Genomic DNA, 17,682 nt, shown 5'->3' with positions numbered 1-17,682 from the left:
TGGAACGGGATAACCACGTGTGAGTGTTAGGATGTCGTGTCTCCTCTACCATGTGAATAGGCCCAACATTTGCAGTGTCTGATAACAGCTTATTCTTCTGCCCTATTGAGAACGCACGCTTGTTGATGGAGGTGCTGGTTGCCGGACCCCACCAATCTCATATTGATGTCGGCCTTGGACATCTCCTTTAGGCCGGGGTCACACTGGCGAGGAATACGGCCGAGTGAGAGGCGCTAAAAGCACGCATTAGACACGGACCAATGATTCTCTATAGGGTCCCTCGCACCAGCCGTATATTTCTCATCCGTATTCTACGGTCCGTGCCAATCGCAGCATGCTGCGATTGTCAGCGTACTACGGCCGTAGTACGCCAATGCAAGTCTATGGGTGCGCAAAAAATATGGATTACACACGGACCACACATGTGACTTGCGAGAAATACGCACCCGGTGTCTTTTAGCAAAGCCGGCAATTCAGTGCGCGATACAGTAAACTCACACTGACAGGTTTAATAAAGAAACAAAAGAATAGATATATACACATATAATACATATATATATATATATATACATATATATGTATTCTATGTGTCTATATCCTTTGTTTTCTGTTAGAAACCCTGTCATAGGGCTCCATTATATGTCCATTTTGCAAGCCTGCGAGAAAATCTCGCCATACGGATTACATACGGATGCTCACATGCGCAAAATACGCGACCACACCTTGATTACGGATGACATACGGAGCACTGTTTAGGGGCCATTCATCCGTATTACGCATGTAAAATACTGACCATATTTTGCGTCGGTTAGTGTGACCTCGGCCTTAGGGGTATTTCTGCACAAGACATATCTGCTACTGATTTTCCTTTTCTAAAGCTGAAAATTGGCAGCAATAAAATCAATCCAAACCGATTTGATTTCACGGTGGATTTAGTTGTGGAAATGCTCTATTGCAAATGATGAAAGTTGACATTGTGTTCTTATCTCCTGAAGGACAAAATGGTTAGGCCTTAAAATTGAAATTATGCAACTTTTATCTCCTCCAGAATTATCTGTCAGATTGCCTGTTTCTTAGGCACTCCCAGCATGTGTTGTGGCTATCGAATAGCCATGAGACATGCAGCCGTGGGGACTCGAACATATTTTTCGAGCACGCCGAAGACACTCGGTTAGCACCTGAGCATGCTCAGATAAGACTATCTCAACACATACCCTCATCACCAATCCTTACTGATAGAGAAGATCATCTCTCCACGCCGGATACATGATAACCCTTCATTCAGACTCCTACTTTACGCTTGTGCCTGGAGAAAGAAGGCCAAAGAATGAAACATGGTGTCTCCGTGTGACACTCAATGACAGCGGCAAGAAGCATTTTATAGATCTGTCATCGTTGTTTCCACAATACACTGCAAAGAATTAGTCAGAAAAACCCATAATGTCTTGTGTTCTTCAAAGCTGCTAAACTGGTTTGTGGTGGAAAAATCTATAATTGTCAGCAATGGTTAGAATCTTTCAACCTGACCATGGATGGTCAATGACTAAACATGAAAAAATAAGCTCGGTGACTGTTTCCAGGAGACTGGGTCAGCGATGACGCCTTCGGTGAGAATGTGAAGAATGTGGCAGCTATGCCCACTTAGAGAAAGAGAAAGATGAGGACGGAGGAATTTTTGTAGGACAAACCTGTTTGGTTCCCTGAAGGGCACAGCTCCCTCCGCTCCTCCCAGTCCTCAGACCTTGGGCTTGGCTGTTTTCAGTAGAGCACATCTTCAGTCAGAGCTCAGGTAACCCTGAGTCACATCGACCTGACAGCTCTGGAGACAGGTACTACAGACAACGCCTGGACTGGGATTACTCAACAAGCCCAAGGTCTGAATTTATAAGTCGCAGGATTTGTAAAACCTCACAGCGCAGGTAAAAACTGATTCTGGAAAAAAATCATAGGGGCACTTTAAAGGGATATGGCTGAAATGAAGGAGCGCTCTGAATAAAGTATGGAGTGGAGGAGCCGGTGGTTACGTCCATGCAGAATTTTATGGTTCTTGCCATATATGCATATGGGTTTAAGGACCTGCTGTGTGTTGTATGTATTCCATTCATCAGCATGTCCAATATATGTCGCTCTGCCGTAATTTGTGCAGCATGTCCCATATATGTCATACAGGCATGGGTTACACCAGAGCTAGTGCAAAAATACTGATTTTATTTGCCTGTGTTATATCCCTGGTTCACCCACATTACCATATATATTGATGCACTTATATATACATTGCTATTCATTCATTTATTAAAATGTGTTTCCAACTTTCCCGCATTGCCTTATGTTCTCCATAACCATCTGATCGTCAACCTGCAGCCAATCTGTTCTCTCTGTAAATACTGAGGTTCCGCTATTGTCCCCTGCTATCAGCCATATCAATTGGTAAAGGGAAAATGGCTGTTATTCAATGTAATCCCTGCCGCGATGACCCTTACTTTATCTCGCCCATCTGCGGCACCAGGGAACACATCCGTGCCCATGTGTGAGCTGTTGCAATCTGCATTTTTATAGGTTGCAGATATTATTAGGTATTTATGGCCCTTTTAAAGTTTCGGTTTATTACAGACTAATGTATTTTATAGGATTCTTTAGATATGCAGCGCTGGCATTTAAAAGGTTAACCGCACATAATATTTTCTGCGCGGTAAACACCCATTCAACCTCTAACTGCGTTTTGGCTATTTTTTTGTAAATTAGATTAATTTTATGACTATTCTCTATAAATATATACTGGACAGAATGTTTTGGTCTTGTGAAACTACAACTCCCAACATTCACTGACATCTGACTATAAGCATAAAACGCCTGTTCTGTCCATGCAATTGTGCAACAAAGCGATGTAGAGCTGGGTTTGCCATTTGTCGCGGCTCATCGTAGGAGCAGAGTTGTCCAAAATTGGCTCTGCTACATCTGTACATACCTGATCGGGTTATTTCGCTGTTGCCCTGTGCACCGTCCTTGGCTTGTAAACATATCTCTGCCTTTGTTTTCTTGGCATTTAGAGAAGATTGTATCTAAATTATATGGTGTGATTCTCAGTACGGGCGGCTGATTCTATATTGTTTGTGAAATGAAGGCCGTAGAAAAATGGGTTAATATTTGACCTAGGTGGGCCCAAAAGGATGAGAAAACTGATACTGACGCTTAAGAAATTAGGATCGGGGCTTTTACAGATTTGGCCTTTGGGACCCAGGAGCTTTAAAGGGATTGTCCATCTTTGAGGACACATTTTATTTACATTTCAGAAACTTCTACATCCCCAAAGCATTAATATAACTGTGTGTCCCTTTAAAAGATTAGCACTTTGATTTCTTTATGACCCCAAAGCGATGGTCTTTGTGAGAAGTCCTCTTCTGAACCTCCTGTGCAAATGTGTCTGGAAGAGCATTGGGGCGTGACGATGCACTTCCAGATCCTCGGCCTCACACTGTGTTCCCCGCTGTAAATTGGAGACCACCTCCTGTCGATCAATTGGCGCAGAGTGGCTCCAGGTCGGGAGTACAGCATGGGACTGAGACGCTGGAAGTGCATTGTCACGCCCCATGCACTTCCAGACACATATATATATACATACAGACCTTCAGAATGCAATTTCTTGCTGTTGGAGGCTCGTTTTTAGGGTCATAATGAGATTAGACATGCTTATCTTGTCAAGGGAAACACACATATAAATGGTTTGGGGGTGTAGATGATTCTTACAGGTTCTTTTTGGCTAAAAACTAATTTTTGTAATTGGGTTTCATTAAAAAAAAATTGCATCGTTTGCCTCCTATGGCTTCTCTGTTGCACTGGCTGGAGAATAGGTTAACTGAGAATCCATCAGTGAGCTACATCTCTGTAACTCTTTTATTTGTCCTTTTCTGAGCTATTCTCAGCTGATTTTTGACCACAGACCACAAAACTGAATGTACAAGGCAATAAAGAACCTGTAAAATCCAAACTGTGCAATATTTTTATTGAAACCCAATTGTAAACATAATTTTTTAGCCACAAATACATGCATTTAGTAAATGAAAGTTGTCCTGAGAGGTGATTATAGGAGGTGCAGAAGTAGCATCTTGGTGCCTGCAAGGAGCTAAAGCTGGGAGTATATGTCAGGATTCAGAGCTCCATTCATAATTCTGCTGCACTTCAATGGAAACTGTTTACAAGCTTGTCGTCAGACGCATCCTCAGCAGATCATCTTTAAGTTTTTTTGGCATTAGATTACTTTGCAGCGCCTTGTCCAACATCTACACTTTCTAGACAGCAAATTGCCCATGTAGGTTCTGTGCAGCAAGAAATAGTAGGAAGTTTTAGATTAGAAGCCTGCGGAATTATAAATTCAGCTCTGCAGTATAATATAGGCTGTAACTTAGGATCGGTGCATTTATTTAGAGAACTAGAAGGCTATTCAATGGTGGACATACTGTACGGTCGGAGGTTCGTGTTGCATGATATAGTTACATAGGTTGAAAAAAGCCCTCGGTCCATCAAGGTCAACCTTTTCCCATATATATACACTTTTTGGTCATTAAATTTGACTATAACCTGCAGTGTTATGTGTACTGAAGAAATCATCCAGCTCTTTTTTTAATAAAAGCTGTTATAGTGTCTGCCATTACTATTCCTGTGGTTGGGCGTTCCACAGTCTGAATGCTCTAACTGTAAAGAACCCATCTGTACCTTTTTTAGTCTACTGAATGCACATATCCCACAGGGATATCCCTGTTATTTGGCTTTATTAATGTAAGGTTGTTTGTTGTGAGGGTCACATTAGGAAATGATGATTGGGGAGACCTTCCCATCTATAGATGCCATGCATATTGCTGAGGTGTAAGGTCACACATTCAGTATTTGGTGAGTTTTTTACCCCAGTATTTGTAAGCCAGAACCAGGAGTGGAACAGTCAGAGGAAAAGTATAATGGAAACACGTCACCACTTCTATCACCCACTCCTGGTTTTGGCTTCCAAATACTGAGGCAAAAAACTGATCACGTGAACGTGGCCTAATTATTTTCTTTTTTTTAATAAGAAAACAAAATTACATAATTGGTTACATTTCCTATTTCACAAGACTTGTAGAAAAACATGACCAAATGCCTCGAAAGGTAAAACTGTTTTTGGTGCGCATAGCAGACTAGTATGGAAGTGTCCCAATTCTCGTTTTTTGTAACTTACCATTCACTCTGTTTTTATATTGGGCAGTTCCTCTACATCGGCAGCATTCTGCCAGCTCTCTAGGAACTGGAACGGTGCTTAGAAACCCTCTGTGTACCTTAGTTAACCAAGGTACACATCGGGTTTCTAAGTGACATGCCGCTTAGAAACCCGATGTGTACCCTAGTTACCAGCTCCCTGCATCAGCGCGCTGGTAACTAACGTACACAGCGTCGTGCGCGCTCGGCGTCGCTGGTGCTGATCGCTGGTGAAGCTGTCTGTTTGGCAGCTCACCAGCGATCAGGTAGCGACTCGCCAGCGATCCTGACAAGGTCATATCGTTGTCGGGATCGCTGGTGAGTCGCTATGTGTGACGGGGCCCTAAGATTGCCTTTTTTGTATCTAGGAACTGCATAATCCATTGTTTGTGGAGATACAATTACACTGTAGAATTGACAAAATTCTGACTGCAGAGCTTTTCTTTCCCTTGACAGCTATGCTTATTGTTCTTTGGCTAAAGCTGACTATACACCTTGTGTTCTGGCTTCCGTTCGTTGGGCCTCTCTGGGCCAACGAACCCCCACGCAAAACAGGATTCAGGCGTGTGTGCCATTGGGGCCCTAGACTACAGTCATATGTAAAAGTTTGGGCACCCCTATTAATGTTAACCTTTTTTCTTTATAACAATTTTGGTTTTGGCAACAGCTATTTCAGTTTCATATATCTAATAACTGATGGACTCAGTTATATTTCTGGATTCCAATGAGGTTTATTGTACTAACAGAAAATGTGCAATCTGCATTTAAACAAAATTTGGCCGGTGCAAAAGTATGGGCACCCTTATCATTTTCTTGATTTGAACACGCCTAACTACTTTTTACTGACTTCCTGAAGCACTAAATTGGTTTTATAACTTCATTGAGCTTTGAACTTCATAGCCAGGTGTATCAAATCATGAGAAAAGGTATTTAAGGTGGCCACTTGCAAGTAGTTCTCCTATGTGATTCTCCTATGAAGAGTGGCATCATGGGCTCCTCAAAACGACTCTCAAATGATCTGAAAACAAAGATTATTCAACATAGCTTTTCAGGGAAAGGATACAAAAAGTTGTCTCAGAGATTTAACCTGTCAGTTTCCACTGTGAGGAACATAGTAAGGAAATGGAAGAACACAGGTACAGTTCTTGTTAAGCCCAGAAGTGGCAGGCCAAGAAAAATATCAGAAAGGCAGAGAAGAAGAATGGTGAGAACAGTCAAGGACAATCCACAGACCACCTCCAAAGACCTGCAGCATCATCTTGCTGCAGATGGTGTCACTGTGCATCGGTCAACAATACAGCGCACTTTGCACGAGGAGAAGCTGTATGGGAGAGTGATGCGAAAGAAGCCGTTTCTGCAAGCACGCCACAAACAGAGTCGCCTGAGGTATGCAAAAGCACATTTGGACAAGCCAGTTACATTTTGGAAGAAGGTCCTGTGGACTGATGAAACAAAGATTGAGTTGTTTGGTCATACAAAAAGGCGTTATGCATGGAGGCTAAAAAACACAGCATTCCAAGAAAAACACTTGCTACCCACAGTAAAATTTGGTGGAGGTTCCATCATGCTTTGGGGCTGTGTGGCCAATGCCGGCACCGGGAATCTTGTTAAAGTTGAGGGTCGCATGGATTCAACTCAGTATCAGCAGATTCTTGACAATAATGTGCAAAAATCCGTGATGAAGTTGAAGTTACGCAGGGGATGGATATTTCAGCAAGACAATGATCCAAATCACCGCTCCAAATCTACTCAGGCATTCATGCAGAGGAACAATTACAATGTTCTGGAATGGCCATCCCAGTCCCCAGACCTGAATATCATTGAACATCTTTGGGATGATTTGAAGCGGGCTGTCCATGCTCGGCGACCATCAAACTTAACTGAACTGGAATTGTTTTGTAAACAGGAATGGTCACAAATACCTTCATCCAGGATCCAGGAACTCATTAATAGCTACAGGAAGCGACTAGAGGCTGTTATTTTTGCAAAAGGAGGATCTACGAAATATTAATGTCACTGTTATGTTGAGGTGCCCATACTTTTGCACTGGTCAAATTTTATTATAATGCAGATTGCACATTTTCTGTTAGTACAATAAATCTCATTTGAATCCAGAAATATAACTGAGTCCATCAGTTATTAGATATATGAAACTGAAATAGCTGTTGCAAAAAACAAAACTGTTATAAAGATAAAGGTTAACATTAATAGGGGTGCCCAAACTTTTACATATGACTGTATATAGATGCTGACAGAGTGAACATGTGATCTGTTGTGCAACATTTTCGGGCATGTACGCCAGACATAGTAGACATAAAAATGGACACACTGATAGAACATGGATGAATATCTGATGACAATTATAGAAAAAATGGTTTGAGTTTTCATGATGAAACTCGGTCGATTTTTCATTTACACACTTGCAGGCGCACTAAGGCGTATGCCCACTTTGAGGAACGATTGTCAGGTAGTACGGACATTTTCAGTTTTCTCCTACTCGATCCCTATAACATCAATGACCTGATCTGATGTGATTACTACGATGCTTTTGGCATCGACCCAAGGATGAGCGCACAATGTTGTTTGTGAAAAAATAATCAAATTTGTATCCTCTAAGGCAGTAAAGAGGAATCTTATGAAAGTTAGAAAACAGATACATGGAGGGTTTTCTTTACATTTCCACCCTTTAATTTACGTTGAATAGTCCTTAGTATGACATAAGTAAAGGTGAGACCTGCCAACCGGAGGAAGCGATGCCGTAACACAAATGACAAACTGATCAGCAATGTTGTGGAGCCAGTGACGTTAGTACTCGAATAGTTAGTTATTGCCTTTAACAGACAACCACCCAAAACTCCAAATGGATGCTAGTCTCCGACCAACATCCATGTTTTTTCGATGAGGAGAGAGTGGGATAAAACTCTGCCAGGCTTCTCTGGAGGCAGTGTATCACCTACCAAGAGCAAAAAGAATGGGCATGATAATTCAACATGGCTGATCCTTCTCTTTCCTGATATCATCTTTTTGGGGATAATCAATGGTTTTGCAACATTCTTCAACCATTCAAATGAATGGAAGAAAAAAAACCATAAAAATATAATAAAAAATGCTCATATTGCAGAGTTTTTCCTTCAACTACACTGGTTGTTGGTACAGAAAATTCTGTTACAAATACTCAAGGCGTACTCCTATCTTTAGGGTTCGTTCACAAGTAGCGTTTTATTTAATGAGGTTTTTATGCGGATGGGAAAAATATGCAGCGATTTACAGTAACCGCAAAATGAATAAAATTCATAAAATCTCATTCACACAACGCAGTTCTTGTTTTGTTTTGCATTTTTTTTTCTAAATACAGCATGTCAATGTTTTCAGCATTTCAGTTGTTCCCCAATGATTTTAGTACAAAAAAAAAACAAAAAAACGCACCAAAATAGGCAACACAAATAAGTCTAATTACTAGTGTGGTATTCTAGCCATAGCTTGGGTTTTTTATACAGAAAAAAATGCCTAAATAATGCCACGTGTGAACAAGACATGCATCTAACATATTTAAGATCGTATGATAAAATCCCTAACAAGAGGGGAGCTATGGTGGTACGTGACAGTCTGCTGTCAAGTGTATGTATGTATGTATTTGTAGTCATGGTTGAAAAAGTTGGCACTCTTGAAATTGTCCCAGAAAATGAAGTATTTTTCCCTGAAAATTATTGCAATGACACGTTTTGATATACATGTTTATTTCCTTCATGTGTATGTAACAACAAAAAAAAACGGGGGAAAAAAAGGCAAATTGGACATAATTTCACACAAAAACCCCAAAATGGGCAGGACAAAATTGTTGGCACCCTAAGTTTAATATTTGGTTGTACACCTTTTAGAATAAATAACTGCAATCAGTCGCTTCCTATAACCATTAGCAAGCTTCTTACACCTCTCAACTGGAGTATATTGAAGACTTCTTCTCGAAACAGCAATTTTAAGATCTCTCCACAGGTGTTCAATGGGATTTAGATCCAGACTCATTGCTGGCCACTTCAGAGAACAATTTTGGTTCTCAATTCCTCAGACAGTTCTCTTCTCCTCTTTCTGTTCTCCATGCTTAGGCTACTTGCACACTTGCGTTCCTTGGAGCTGCGCACAGCCGCCGCTAAGCTTCATCCCCTGCCGTGCCTCCGGTTAGCTCCGCCTATGGGCGCATGACGCTGCATGCGACCTGCGTACCCTATCTTTAGCATTTGGTAAACAGGCCATGCGCAGGTATGCGTTTGCCGGCGCATGCGTCCTTTTGATGGTGCGCCGAGTGCACCAAAATGCAACAGGGTTCATTTGGCACAGGTCAACGCACCGTCAAAAGGACGCATGTGCCGGCAAACGCATACCTGTGCATGGCCTGCGTACCAAATGCTAAAGATAGGGTACGCAGGTCGCATGCAGCGTCATGCGCTCATAGGCAGAGCTAACAGGAGGAGGCGCGGCAGGGGCGGAGCTTAGCAGCGGCCGTGCGCAGCTCCAAGGAACGCAAGTGTGCAAGTAGCCTTAGTGTGGCACACACAGACTCACAATGCAAAGATTGAGTCAACTTCTCCCCCTTTTTATCTGGTTTCAGGTGTGATTTTGATATTGCCCACAACTGCTACTTGCCACAGGTGACTTTGAATGAGCATCACCTGCTTGAATCAAAGTTGTTTACCCCCATTTTTTGAAAGATGCCAACAATTTTATCCCGTCCATTTTTTTTTTGTGGTTTTGTGTGACATTATGTCCAATTTGACTTTTTTTTTTTCTGTGTTTTTTTTTTTTTTATGATATCCTAAAAATTCACAAGGACACCTTCTCACTTAGACCAATAATACTTGTAATTAGTTCAATAAATGAACGTTTGATTCTCAACTACTACCCTTAGTCCAGCATACTCTTTATGATGTATTTAAACAATAATGATGTGAATTTTTAGATGTTTTTCCAGCTTTGGGGACATTTAGTTATTTAGTTTTAATCAAATGCATTTATTTGGGGATAGTCTGACTGATGGATTCTCAGTTAACTCATTCCGCAGCCTGCAAACGACAGTGCAATATAGAGGCTATAGAAAGCAAACAGTTAAAAAAAAGTAATGAAAATAGCAAAACTAAATTTTTCATCTCACTTACATGTATTTACATTACAAAAAAATGTCCTAAAAGGTGGACAAGCCCTTTTAAGGTTTACTGGTGCTAATATGATAATTCAGATACATTCTAGGGAGCATCATCTGAACAGTCGCTTTGGGCACAAATACATTCCCCTGTTGGAGTCGATTTAATTGTATGTTTAGGGTGTGAGCTATTCACCCTAAGGATAGTATTATGAGCCTGAGGTTTGCGGTAAATAGATGGTTGAACCGCACTCATCTGTACATCACCCCTTAAGGTGAGCCTGTCATATCCCCAAACACAGATAACCTTAGAGATATAGGGATTATTTGCAGGTTAATAACGTTAGAAAGCAGCCGGGCCATGGCACGGAAAGCGAGGCTACTGGGATAAAATTAACTTTTTTCCTTTCCGGTGAGCCGCCAGCTTTCAGTCATAGAGGCGTGGCCAGCACGGCTACAGCCACCGCTCACAGCATTGTACATGGGGGCTGTAAGCGCACTGAAGCACTTTGACAGCTCAGTCTACGCATATGAACTGCAGAGCGAGCTATTAATTATAGTGTTGAGGAGTGCAAACGGCCACCAATCACAATGCCGTGAGTGGTGACTGAAGCAGCTCCATGTGTGTATACGGAGTAATTTTAATATTGCCCACACTTATTACTTGACACAGGTGAGTTTGAACAAGCATCACATGCTTAAATCAAGATTGTTTAAGTACAATTTTGGAAAGGTGCCAACAATTTGGTCCGGACCATTTTCGAGGTTTTGTATGAAATTATGTCCAATTTGCCTTTTTTCGCTGTTTTCTTGTGTTGTTCCAATACACACAAAGGAAATAAACATGTGTATAACAAAATGTGTTATTGCAAAAATATTCTGGAAGAAATATTACATTTTCTGGAACAATTTCAAGGGTGCCAACACTTTCTGCCATGAGTGTATATGGACCAGTTCGTTGTTGCTTCTACTCGAATAAGCTGGCATAAAATTTTTGAAAAGTTGCAAAATTCTTTACGCAGTGGGGAGTTCTGCTAAATTTTTTCGACTTTTGTTGCTTTTTTTCACCAATTTCACTCAGCGCCACCAACATGAACGTGACTAGGGCATGGCTACATACACATGTCAAGTTCATCAAAAATGTCTGGGCGTTGTATGCCGGAAAAACTACAACAGTCTGGGACTGGCGCAGTGCACAGAGGCGCGTGTCGCTTACAAGAGGTGCCGAATTCATTAAATGGACTGTACATCTTAATGGATTCATCACCTTCTGTTTCAGTAAGTATGGCGTACTACTTTTGTGCGTTACTTCAGTCTTAATAAATCTGCCCCATAGTGTCCACCTCTTTGCTGAGCAGCAGTTGAAAGCAGTTTCAGAAGGAGCATTACCACTGCATTGAAACAGCACTGGGACATAGTGTTTGGGAGAGAAGGAAGCAAAATAATGTAATAAAGTATATTACAAAAATTCATAACTTTCCAATGTCTTGAGTATATTGTTTTTCTTTACTTATGGGGCTGAGGACTAACAGGCAGGCAGTTACTAACTACGTGCCTATTTTGCCCACCGACAATATCTGTCGGCACAGAGCAGTGACTCTCCTGCTTCCTTTGACCTCATGTCAACAGAGCAGGTTTTCCTCTTCTGCTCCGCGCTGATTAACAGCCGGCTCCCCGCATTTAGGCAGCAGGGAGCCGGCTGTCAATCACAATGACATTGGCAGTGACGTCTCAACGACTGGGCTGAGCGGAAGAGAAGGAGCTACTCTGTTAATGTGGAAGCAGAAGAATCAGGCAGCAAAGGTCCACGACCTCTCCTGGTTGGCAGAGATCTTCGTCAGGTTGGAACTTAGCCACAAAAATAAGCAAAGTCCCAGATAACCCCTTCTAATATGGGACATTCGGCATGTGCCTAGTAGGATTTTTGTCTTTCTCTCAGTCAACATGGTTTGATCATAGTTGAGCCTTAATGAACCTTTGTCTTTTTTTAGCCATCTCGTTGAAATAAGTATCTGTGGCACGATGCTGTAGAGTTCATCTAAAGTTTGGTCATAAATCTGTAATTAACGCTTGCAACCTCCTACTATTTGGCCGCCATAGTGAACCTCCAGATCAGTAGTAATAAGCGATATGTTACAGGCCTGTAATGACGACTTCGGTTTCTTCCTCCATTACATAGTGCTGACATTAATTGATGTTTTATTGCTTTCCTTTATTGCGATCAGGAAACACCTTATTCCCGGAGCAGGATCCTACATGTTCTGTAGGAATGCCTGGCCAAACCTCAGCCAGCAGCTAATATACCAGAAATACCACTCATGTCCTGTGGAGACATAACAGTACCAATAACTATGTTTAGGGGGAGATATTGAGGTACCGTACGTCCCATAAATGTGCTGCAATTATATATGTATATACTTACAGTCATGGCCAAAATTATTGACACCCCTGCAATTCTGTCAGATAATACTCAGTTTCTTCCTGAAAATGATTGCAAACACAAATTCTTTGGTATTATTATCTTCATTTAATTTGTCTTAAATGAAAAAACACAAAAAGAATTGTCCTAAAGCCAAACTGGATATAATTCCACACCAAACATAAAAAAGAGGGTGGATAAAAGTATTGGCACTGTGCGAAAAATCATGTGATGCTTCTCTAATTTGTGTAATTAACAGCACTTGTAACTTACCTGTGGCACCTAACAGGTGTTGGCAATAACTAAATCACACTTGCAGCCAGTTGACATGGATTAAAGTTGACTCAACCTCTGTCCTGTGTCCTTGTGTGTACCACATTGATCATGGAGAAAAGAAAGAAGACCAAAGAACTGTCTGAGGACTTGAGAAACCAAATTGTGAGGAAGCATGAGCAATCTCAAGGCTACAAGTCCATCTCCAAAGACCTGAATGTTCCTGTGTCTACCGTGCGCAGTGTCATCAAGAAGTTTAAAGCCCACGGCACTGTGGCTAACCTCCCTAGATGTGGCCGGAAAAGAAAAATTGTCAAGAGATTTCAACGCAAGATTGTGCAGATGTTGGATAAAGAACCTCCACTAACATCCAAACAAGTTCAAGCTGCCCTGCAGTCCAAGGGTACAACGGTGTCAACCCGTACTATCCGTCGGCATCTGAATGAAAAGGGACTGTATGGTAGGAGACCCAGAAAGACTCCACTTCTTACCCCGAGACATAAAAAAGCCAGGCTGGAGTTTGCCAAAACTTACCTGAAAAAGCCTAAAACATTTTGGAAGAATGTTCTTTGGTCAGATGAGACAAAAGTAGAGCTTTTAGGGCAAAAGCATCAACATAGAGTTTACAGGAGAAAAAAGAGGCATTCAAAGAAAAGTACACGGTCCCTACAGTCAAACATGGCGGAGGTTCCCTGATGTTTTGGGGTTGCTTTGCTGCCTCTGGCACTGGACTGCTTGACCGTGTGCATGGCATTATGAAGTCAGAAGACTACCAACAAATTTTGCAGCATAATTTAGGGCCCAGTGTGAGAAAGCTGGGTCTACCTCAGAGGTCATGGGTCTTCCAGCAGGACAATAACCCAAAACACACTTCAAAAAGCACTAGAAAATGGTTTGAGAGAAAGCACTGGAGACTTCTAAGGTGGCCAGCAATGAGTCCAGACCTGAATCCCATAGAACACCTGTGGAGAGATCTAAAAATGGCAGTTTGGAGAAGGCACCATTCAAATATCAGGGACCTGGAGTAGTTTGCCAAAGAAGAATGGTCTAAAATTCCAGCAGAGCATTGTAAGAAACTCATTGATGGTTACCGGAAGCGGTTGGTCGCAGTTATTTTGGCTAAAGGTTGTGCAACCAAGTATTAGGCTGAGGGTGCCAATACTTTTGTCCGGCCCATTTTTGGAGTTTTGTGTGAAATGATCAATGTTTTGCTTTTTGCTTCATTCTCTTTTGTGTTTTTTCATTTAAGACAAATTAAATGAAGATAATAATACCAAAGAATTTGTGTTTGCAATCATTTTCAGGAAGAAACTGAATATTATCTGACAGAATTGCAGGGGTGTCAATACTTTTGGCCATGACTGTATCTGCCCTAAAAAAAATAATGTATTTGTCCCAGGTCCCTTGGGGTACATTCCTATATGGCAGTAATGGTCTGTAGCTCACAAGAACTACATGTGCGTGCAGCTGCAGAGCAGTAGTCAGGGCGTGCTGCCGAGACCACTGCTTTGAACGGTAATTTCAGTCGATGACCCGGATTAACCAGTTTATTTGTGTTAATGCACATTTAGAAGTATTTCCTATACAATCTATAAGTTTAAGAAAAATTTTTACCCATGAGCAAAACGCTTTCACTTTAAGACTATGTTCACACGTTGCAATTTTGCTGCATTTTTTTTTTGCTGCTTCTTTTACCCAAATTTTAAGCTATGTTTTACCCTACCAGCAAAGGCTAGGAGATTTTTGGAAATCGCATGCACACACTATTTTTTTTTCTTCCTGACTGATTTGGAAAACTGCTACGTTTTTGCAAACTTCAGCATGTCGCTTCTTTCAGCGTTTTTTCACCCATAGAAAACAGTGAGTAAGTGCAAAAAAGCAGGTATCCTATTTTGCTGCGTTCTTGGGGCAAAAGCCTAAGACCGGTTTCACATTTACGGTTTAGTCCTCTGCGTTTGATGCGCATACATCTGCATGCATCCTGCGTACCTATCCTTAACATGGGGAACGCAGGGACATGCGTTTGTATGCTCTCGGTTGCGTTTGTGTACGGTTGCGTCTTTTCGTGGTATGCGGCTGGGCGCGCCAAACGCATCTTGCTGCATTTTCTGCAGCGTCAAATATCCGCAGTCATCCGCATGCGGGTGACGTGCATAAAAAAACACGGCATTACTGGCTATGGAAATGCAAGAATTTACATAAACCACGCCCATTGGGCATGGCTTGTGTAAATTCAAGAATTGGCCGGGAAAATAGCACTTGCCTATCATCCGCAAACGCATGCATGCGTTTTTTTGTATGCGGTTGCGGACAATACGCTGCAGACTCAACTGCAAATGTGAACCTAGCCTAAGGAGGTTGCATTATGTTTTTTTGGGGTGGGGGAACACTAAACTTTATCATCATGCACAAGAGACAATAAAAACGCAGCACAACCTGCCTTTTCATAGAATCGTAGAGTTGGAAGGGACCTCCTGGGCCATCTGGTCCAACCCCCTGCTCAAAGCAGGATTCGCTAAATCATCCCAGTCAGATGTCTGTCCAGCCTCTGTTTCAAGACTTCCATTGAAGGAGAACTCACCACTTCTCGTGGCAGCCTGTTCCACTCATTGATCACTCTAACTGTCAAAAAGTTTTTTCTAATATCTAATCTGTGTCTCCTCCCATTCAGTTTCATCCCATTGCTTCTAGTCTTTCCTTGTGCAAATGAGAATAAAGTTGATCCTTCTACAATGTGACAGCCCTTTAGATATTTGTAGACAGCTATTAAGTCTCCTCTCAGTCTTCTCTTTTGCAAACTAAACATTCCCAAATCCTGCAACCTTTCCTCATAAGACAGGGTTTGCAGACCGGTCACCATTCTGGTCGCTCTTTTCTGAACTTGCTCCAGTTTGTTGATGTCTTTTTTAAAATGTGGTGCCCAAAACTGGACACAATATTGCAGATGAGGTCTGACCAAAGAGGAGTAGAGGGAAATAATGACTTCACGTGATCTAGACTGTATGCTTCTGTTAATACATCCTAGAATTGCATTTGCCTTTTTTGCTGCTGCATCACACTGTTGACTCATATTCAGTCTGTGATCTATTAGTATACCCAAGTCTTTTTCACATGTGCTGTCACTTAGCCCTATTCCTCCCATTCTATATATGCTTTTTTCATTTTTATTGCCCAGATGTAGTACTTTGCATTTCTCCCTGTTAAAAACCATTCTGTTAGTTGCTGCCCACTTCTCCAGTTTATTTAAATCTTTTTGAATCCTCTCTCTCTCTTCTCTAGTATTAGCTATCCCTCCTAGCTTTGTGTCATCAGCAAATTTAATCAGTTTACCCTCAATTCCTTCATCTAAATCGTTGATAAAGATGTTGAACAATACAGGGCCCAGGACAGAGCCCTGTGGTACCCCACTTGAGACATTCTTCCAACTGGATGTGCAGCCATTTACGACCACTCTTTGGGTCCGATCACTAAGCCAGTTATGAATCCACCTAACAGTTGCCTTGTCCATTCCATACTTAGTCATTTTTTCAATAAGGATTGTATGAGAGACTTTGTCAAATGCTTTGCTGAAGTCAAGATATACTATATCTACAGCATTTCCTTGATCCACCCAATCAGTGATACCGTCATAGAAGGAAATTAAGTTAGTCTGACATGACTTATTAGTTACAAACCCATGTTGACTCTGTTTGATCACTTCATTCTTATCCAGGTATTGACATACATGTTGTTTAATAATTTGTTCAAAGATCTTTCCTGGTATAGAAGTCAGACTCACCGGCCTATAGTTGCCTGGGTCCACCTTCTTCCCCTTTTTGAAGATAGGAACAACATTTGCTCTTCTCCAGTCTTCTGGCACTTCTCCTGTTCTCCAAGAATTTTCAAAGATTATGGAGAGGGGTTCAAAAATTTCTTCTGCTATCTCCTTCAGTACTCTGGGGTGTAATTCATCTGGACCTGGAGACTTGAATTCATTTAGGTTAGCTAAGTGTTTCCTCACTATCTTTCTGTTTATAGATATCCTGGATTCTTCTATTCCCTTAATAGGACAGTGAATAACAGTTGGTGTTACATTTCCTTTCTGAGAGAAAACAGATGCAAAATAGGAATTTAAAAGTTCAGCCTTCTCAACATCCTGTCTTACCATTTCATCATTTTCATCCTGTAAAAATCCTATAGCATCTTTGACTTTTCTTTTACTTTTGACATATCCCCAAAATCCTTTATTATTGCTTTTGACATCTCTTGCAAGCCTCAATTCATTTTCAGCTTTAGATAATCTGATTTGTGCCCTGCAGGTTCTGCAGACAGCATTATATTCTTCTTTAGATATGCCTCCCTCTTTCCATTTTATAAACATTTTTTTCTTCCTTTTTAGCATGTGCTTAAGTTCTGTGTTCACCCATCCTGGTTTCCTTAAATGCTTCCTATTCTTCCCTCTTTTCGGAATTGTTAACAACTGTGCTTTGAGAATTTTATTTTTCAAGATTTCCCATCCATCCTGGACATTTTTGTCTTTAAGGATATCCAGCCATTGGATCCCTCCAATTCTCTTTCTGAATCCCTTAAAATCTGCCTTTCTGAAATCTAACCTTGACGTCTGAGTCTTCACAGGTCTTCCGCCTCTAGTTAT

At 41.4% G+C, this 17,682-nt stretch overlaps 1 protein-coding gene across 10 annotated transcripts in view; it reads left to right on the top strand.

Moving 5' to 3' along the window:
• Positions 1-1,765: 1,765 nt before the first annotated feature.
• Positions 1,766-17,682, top strand: part of ZNF185 (zinc finger protein 185 with LIM domain) — a 155,254-nt gene continuing 139,337 nt past the window's right edge. For 9 of the 10 annotated variants that reach the window (XM_073543437.1, XM_073543434.1, XM_073543432.1 and 6 more), the window contains exon 1: positions 1,766-1,919. The gene's annotated coding sequence lies outside the window, so the exon portion shown is untranslated. The remainder of the gene's footprint in view (positions 1,920-17,682) is intronic. The other variant, XM_073543430.1, reaches the window with a different exon arrangement.

The sequence above is a fragment of the Dendrobates tinctorius genome, unplaced genomic scaffold (assembly GCF_039654945.1).
Source record: "Dendrobates tinctorius isolate UK_male_01 unplaced genomic scaffold, ASM3965494v1 ptg000133l, whole genome shotgun sequence".
Classification (NCBI taxonomy): domain Eukaryota; kingdom Metazoa; phylum Chordata; class Amphibia; order Anura; family Dendrobatidae; genus Dendrobates; species Dendrobates tinctorius.
Note: the sequence above shows the minus strand (reverse complement) of the source record. Positions and strands in the feature narration are given on the sequence as shown.